The following is a 7,668-nucleotide window of genomic DNA, read 5'->3' as shown; positions in this document are numbered from 1 at the left end:
AATTGTCTCACTTTGTATAGCAAGCATATCTTGGATTTTCTTTTCCATATTTACTTCATGCAAGGATCTTTAAATTTAAACAGTTTTGGCAGGTCTTGAGAAATGTTTCCAGAGTGTGGGTAGTTTAAGGTCTTATGCTGAGCAAAGTCGCTTAAATATTTAAGCACAAATCCTCCAAATCTTCCAAAGTGTAGGTAGTTTAAGAACTTATGGTAAGCTCAATCGCCAAGGTATTTAAGCTTAAAACCTCAAAAACAGCTTAAAAAGACACTTTTAAAATTTGAAGTACCGTCAAGTTTTCAGGACGCTCTAGGTAGGCAAGCATACAGGAAGTAGGAAGTCGGTCGGAAACGATGGAACCGCGGACCTTTTGTCATCCCCTTTCTGTAGTTTTTAGTAGCAAACCTTTCAATTGGTACACCAGGGGATTCACTTCCGGTCCTGCAGTGCCTCTGTCCTTCCTGTCTCCCTGTTGTCGACGGTCTTCTTGCAATGCAGTAGTGCTATTTCCTAGAGGTCTTCTGATACTTCAAAATAAATCTTGAAAACGTGGCTGGAGGACCTTCCCTGCCTGGAAAAGGTAACGCGACCAAGGGGTAGGAGGGTTTTATTTCGCCTTTCCCCTCAAACGTCACGGAGCCTGATTGGTAGTTGCCACATCAATCAAATAGTTCACTTGTTTAGTCTACCCACAGATCAACTTGATAGCGTCCTTGCCACTTTATCTGATGTCTTATCTTGGTGAAAAAGTATTTATGCGATGGGGGGGAGAATACGGGGTTCCCAGTTATTTTTGTTAGCCAGTTCAAACTTCTACTCCCAGTAAGATCAAAAGAATTCTTGTTACTCACTTAGATTTCGGAGGGTGAGGTTTTTCTTCTTTAAAGTAGTTCATAAGATGGTTATGGGTAATGGAGGTCTAAGCCTAATGCCAAAGAAACGCTTGTGGTGATGCAATCTCCCCTCAATTCCTAGTGGGACACCATCCACACCTCCGGGGGACTTAAAAAAGCTCCCTCAGAGAGTATGGGAGTCACACCGCTTTCTTCGGGCTGCAGAGGAATTCCTGTACCCCGGTCCACTATTTAGAACCGGGTTGGTGTGTTAAAAAACACTCCATTCAAAGCGTTTCTTGGATTCCCTTGGGAGCTTCCCCAAGAGACGAGTGCTGGGACCAGCTCAGTTACCGGAAGTCCACCGCTCTTCACTCATTTGATCTGGTGGCAAGAGACAGAATGGGCTCCATACGTGATCCACTAGATAGAAAGGCAGAGTTAGCCCTTAAGAGGGCTCACGAGGCATCAGCTCTAGCGGCTAGTGCCTCCATTACTTCGGCTCTAGTGTCCCGCACAGCCATCGTTTGGACCAGAAAGGTGCAGCAGTTGATTCCTGAAGGAGATAGGAATTCCCTGGAAGGCGCATCTAGGGTGCTAAAGGCTGTTACTTTCTTAGCCGATGCAACTCTAGACACCTTTTTATACAAGTTACTATATTAGTTTGAACTTTAAATACAATATCATGTTGTTATTTTTTTAAACAGTTCTACCTTTCAGCATCTGCATTTATACCTAACTATAACAAGACTACTGTTGAATATGTCTCATACATTATTTCAGTTCAATTACATGTCTTTGCTTACTTCATATATCCCCTTTGCCACTTGACAGATTCTCATTTTCTTAATATGATATTCATATTATAATATTATGCTGAGCACTTTTTAACCTTTTCATTCATTCACAATTCTTGTTAGTATAAGATTCCTATTACACTGATTTGGTCTTTGGTAAAGGCTGCCCTGCTTTTGAAATCATCCATGGAGGGAGGTAGTCTTTCACCCCTCAACCAATTACCAAGTTAAAGTACCTGCTGTTACTGAATCCCACTGGACTCAATTACTAGACTGCTTTTAAACCGACTCTTTCAGCTTAATTGAATCATGAATGCTGTAATTTGAACACATAAAGCTGCTTTATACCGAGTCACAGGGCCAAGCATTATTTGAGAGGGGCACAGTACAAACTTGTAATATGGGCCCACACACACACACCAACACACAATCCCTCCTCCCATGCATACAGTATCATGAGCCATGAAAAAAGTTTGTTTTATCTGAAGTTACTGTTACTGAAGTTACTGTTACATATTCTACATTTCTGAAAAATGCCTGCCTTTGCTATGTGTATGTAAAGTGCTGTAGAGGCACAGACAACTTATGGCAACCCCTCATGGGGTGTTCAAGGCGAGAGATGAACAGAGGTGGTTTGCCATTGTCTTCCTCTGCATAGTGACCCTAGACTTCCATGGTGGCCTCCCATCCAAGTAATAACCAGGGCCAACCCTGCTTAGCTTCTGAGATCTGATGAGATCTGGCTAGCCTGGGCCATCCTGGTTATAGGCCGTGTTTCCTACATTTGGTTCATAATAACCAGGTTGAGTGTCCTACAAGTAGGGCTTTTGAATTAAAAAAAATTCGGTATAGTTCGGATTCGGCTGCATTCGGCCCATTTAGATTTGGGATATGCCGAAGTCCGAACTCCCTCGCTTCGGGTCCATATAATTCAGCGCGAATTCAAAGTTCGGAGAAAAATTCGGCCGAATAAAGCCATTAAAAACACAACCGTGCCTTTCCGTGGCTCTGGGGGGGCATTTTTGGGGGTAGAGGTCCCAAACTTTCAGCGGAGCTTCAAAGGACGTTTCTTGAAAGACACCCCCCCCAAGTTTTGTAAAGATTGGGTCAGGGGGGGCTGAGATATGGGCCCCGAAAGGGGTCCCCCCACCCTTAATGTGCATCTCTGAGCAGAGCTTGCCGCCCAAGCACAAAGCGCCCAGCCCCGACAAACAGCTGAAAAGTTTGTAAAGCATTGCAACACAACTGCAAAGCAATACCACAGCAACACCTTTGCAACTGTGCAAAGCAACACCTGACACCTGGGAGTTTGCAAACCATGGAAAGGGACAGAGGCAGCTAGCTATGCATAATGAGCAGGAGGGGTGGAATTTCCCCTTTTGCATGGGACTCCAAATGCATTCTTTAAGTCACCATTTGAAAACCAGTTTTGAGCAAGCATCCAAATAGACCTAACCGCTCTTATGAATGAGGGAAAACCTGAAGAAACACAACTGAAACCCCCTCTCAAACCAAGGAGAGAGAGACTCGAGGGGGAACACACACCCCAGGCAGAACCGGCAAAAGCCCCCTTTGGCTTCCCCCCCACCCACAGAAACTGCTCCCTCCCCACACACACACAGACTCTGCTTCCCCCCCCACACACACACACACACACAGGAGAAAAATTATAGATTAAAGCCCCCAAAAGGGTCTTATTGTGGCTGTCTTCTGTTCCATCAGGAGGGGCTGGGGAGGACTGAGGTAATCCAAGACGATTCCATTTAGGCACGGGACATTTTGCTCTGGAGATGCATACAGGATCCCATTCATCCCAATAAGGAAAAGGGGAAAGGGGAAAGCCCATATCTCGGGACCCCCTGACCCAATGTTTACAAAACTTGGGTGGTCTCTTAAGAAGGCTTGTCTGAAGCTCCACTCAAAGTTTGAGATCTGCACCCCCAAAAATGCGCCCCCTGCAGCCACGGAAAGAGAAAAGGGGGGAGCCAATATTGCTGCCCCCACTGAACCCATCTTTACAAAACTTGGGTGGTATCTTAAGAAGGATTGTCTGAAGCTATGCTGAAAGTTTGGGGGCTGTATCCCCAAAAAAGCGCCCCCTGCAGCCACGGAAATGGAAAAGGGGGGAGGGAAAAGGGGTGGAGCCCATATCTCGAGACCCCTTGACCCAATGTTTACAAAACGTCTCATCTGAAGCTCCACTGAAAGTTTGGGATCTGTACCCAAAAAAATGTGCCCCCTGCCGCCATGGAAAGAAAAAAGGGGGAGCCCATATCTCGGGACCCCCTGACCCAATGTTTACAAAACTTGGACGGTCTCTTAAGAAGGCTTGTCTGAATCTCTGCTGAAAGTTTGGGGTCTGTATCCCAAAAAATACACCCCCTGCAGCCACAGAAAGGAGCGAATGTGCACAAGCGCACACACACACACACACGAGGATTTCCCCCTCTCTCTCTCTCCCCGGCCCGGCCGCCCATCAGCTGATTCCTCCAGTACTCAATCCTGACTGATTGGCCAGAAGAAGACCCAGCTTGGCCACCGATTGGTCGGGGGAGGAGAATGCAGCTTACTGATGGTTATGCTGCTTACTGACTTCCCCGAATTGGCCGGATTTATTCGTGAACTCCCAAACTCGCTGAATTCGGCTCCCCGGTTGCCCGCCATTTTTGAGCTCGGTTCGTCCGGAACTAAAAACCACAGAATCAGGGGAAATTCAGCTGTTTTTCAGTTCGGGCCGAACAGAATCAACAGCCCTACCTACAAGTTTAATTGTTTTGTGACATTTTGGTCATTAAAAAGGGCTTTCAATGGCTTGATTTTTCTTTTTTTATTATAACTGACCAATGTGGCTGCAACATTAAGCCAATTAACTTTAAAGCTTTGTTTTTCTGGCATTTTTCATTGCAAAATCATGAATTAACCTCCAAAGTCAATTTATCTTGCATGCTGTCAAAAGATAAGATGGCTAGGCAATTTAACTGTTCTTGCCCCATTGTAGAATGCCTGCAGTTTTTAATGAGTGCCAGTTTGCTGAAATGTCTTTCAGCTTCTGCCAGTCACTGGCAGTGAACAAAAAAATATTTAGGGCTATGTATATTTCAATGAAAATTAGTTGCCACAGACTCAGTCTCTATATGGAAATCATTTTCATCTTGATTTTGTTTTTTTAACTGCACAAGCACAGTCTCTCTGTTCTAGAGAAAGCCCTTAGGTGGGGCAATTCAGAACATTGCTTGAAATCGTTGCTCTGATACTGCTTCAGATGAGTCCAGTAAATCTCACAAGAGATCTGGACAATAAATAGATAGAAGGAAATAAGTTTCTATAAATATCCTCAGATATGAATGTAAGCACTTGTCCCGTGGTAATCCCACAAACAGCATCCAGAGACAAAGATTCCAAAAATGAGCTGATTTAATGGAAAACATACAGGTATGCAGAGCTTACAGGTACATTGGCATGAATGGCAATTGGGAGTGCAGGGTAGGCATATAAGGGAAAGTATCAGTCACAACAGGTCAAGGCGCCCCCCCTCTACTGAGGAGCCATTCCCACGGGAAATAGCACTGGAATATGAATTCAGCGGTTAGCCAGTTCGGCCTTGAGAGGCACCTGGTGGAATCGAAACTAAAACAGTCAGAGTCTGACAGGCTGCTTAGAGCTGTGGAAAGCAGGCCTGACATCCTGCCCTCCTTTAGGCCCCCTCCCCACCGGTCCATGTGGAGGCGCAGGCTTGTCAGGGTAGGCAGTGTGGAATTGGCGGACCAAACGGGGTGCAGACACGTCACGTGCACGTACCCATTCATCGTGGGCGGGACCAAAATGTTTCCAATGGACCAGGTAGTGGAGAGACCCATGACGGATGCGAGAGTCCAAGATTTTTGCAACCTCAAAATGTTCCTCCCCCCCCCCAACCATCACTGGTACATCAGGAAGAGGTTCAGGATGCCACTCAGGGGAAGGCACGTGTGGCTTTAGCAAACTGACATGAAAGACAGGATGGATTCTCCTGAGTGATTTTGGGAGTGAAAGTTCCACAGTGACTGGGTTGATGATACGAGCAATGGGGAAGGGACCCACGTACTTGGCACTGAGTTTGTTACACGGGCGGTTGGACCGTAGATTCTTGGTGGACAAATAAACCATGTCTCCCACTGAGTAGTCCTTGCCCGGTGAGCGATGCTTATCAACTTGACCTTTGTATTTACGTTTAGCTCGCTCCAGGTTACGTACCAGCCAAGACCAGGTTGTCTGAATCGTGTGCACCCAGTAAGCAACACTTTCTCCCCCCTCCACCCTGGAGACATCGTTATGGCTTATGGGACCAAAGTCCTGCCCATAAACGGCCCGAAAGGGGCCAAATCCAGTTGACTGATGCACAGCATTATTGTACGCATATTCAGCAAAGGGTAACAATTCAACCCAATCATCCTGATGATAGTTAACATAACAGCGCAAGTAGCATTCCAACACAGCATTCATCGTTCGGTTTGGCCATCAGTTTGGGGGTGGAAAGCACTTGAGAGACCTTGTTCCACCCCCACTAATTTTAAGAAAGCTTTCCAAAATTTAGCCACATAGTTGCTTCCGCGGTCGCTGATCACCTTGCGCGGAAAGGAATGTAGGCGGAAGACATGTGACACAAAGAGGCAGGCCAGTTTTGGGGCGGATGGGATACCTGCACAAGGGACGAGATGCACCTGTTTAGAGAACAGGTCCGTGATTACCCAAAGTACAGTTTTTCCCTCGCTGAGGGGGAGGTCAGTCATAAAATCCATAGCAATAACCTCCCAAGGTCGAGTGGGGGTCTCTAACGGCTGCAACAATCTGGGAGGCTTCCCTTGGGCCCTTTTTACCGTAGCGCAGACTGGGCAACTGCGAATGAAGGAATCCACGTCAGTCCGCATTCCCGCCCACCAAAACTGCCTCCGTAATAAGTGAAATGTTTTTAGAAATCCAAAGTGTCCCACGGTCTTGGCTCCATGGACCAGCTGTAGGACTTCTTTTCGGAGCTCTTTACGCATATACAGCTTAGAATCTTTGTACCATAAACCTCTACATTCAATTAGAGCGGAGGGGAGGGTCTGCTTAGAGAGTTCGGCTTGGCACGCGGAACGAAGTGAGGCTAAAAAAGAGTCTGTGAGATCCAACCCATCTGGCGGTGTGGGCTCTGTGGTGGAGGGAGGGAAAGTCCCTGAGGGGGGTTGGACGGCTGGATTGTCCGAGTGACTGGGCGCCGATGGAGCTGGCGAAGGAGGCGAGGGGGGTGGCGCGATCGGGCTGACCGGTGTGGTTGGGTTTGAAGTGCCCCCCCTTGTGGGGGTTGCGGTGGGAGCCAGGTTTGCGCTCGGGTTTTGACTGCTAGAGTGGGTAGCAAACCCCTTTGAGCAGGAGTGAACAGGGACTCCGTGGGGCGTTCAACCTTGGTTGGATATTGTGGAAGTCTGGATAGAGCATCAGCCAGGACATTTTGTTTCCCGGGTACATGTTTCAAAATGAAACAGAACTGAGCAAAGAAGTCCGCCCAGCGAACTTGTTTCGCGGACAGTTTCCAGGCCCCCGTGAGCGCCTCCAGGTTCTTGTGATCGCTCTGCACCTCAAAAGGGACTTTGGACCCTTCCAAAAATTGTCTCCACACCGTAAGGGCATGGTGGACGGCAGCCGCTTCCTTTTCCCAGATTGGCCAGTTGAGCTGAGATTGGGCAAACTTCTTAGAGAAGTAAGCGCATGGATGCAGAAGACCATCCCTCCCCCGCTGTAAGAGTGCCCCCATAGCCACGTCTGAGGCGTCAACCTGCACTATAAACATTTGATCAGGATCGGGATGCGTTAACACTGGTTCAGAGGTAAACAGTCGTTTGAGAGTATTAAAGGCGGTTGGGCACTGGGGGGGTCCAGTTGATTTTGGCTGAGGGCAACGTGGCAGCGGTGCCCTTCCCCTTAGTCTTAAGGAGATCCATGATGGGGAGTGCGATTTGAGCGAAGTTGGGGATGAACCCCCTGTAGAAGTTAACGAACCCAAGAAATTGCTGAACCTG

The sequence above is a fragment of the Euleptes europaea genome, chromosome 7, assembly GCF_029931775.1.
Source record: "Euleptes europaea isolate rEulEur1 chromosome 7, rEulEur1.hap1, whole genome shotgun sequence".
Classification (NCBI taxonomy): domain Eukaryota; kingdom Metazoa; phylum Chordata; class Lepidosauria; order Squamata; family Sphaerodactylidae; genus Euleptes; species Euleptes europaea.
This window is presented reverse-complemented; position numbering follows the sequence as displayed.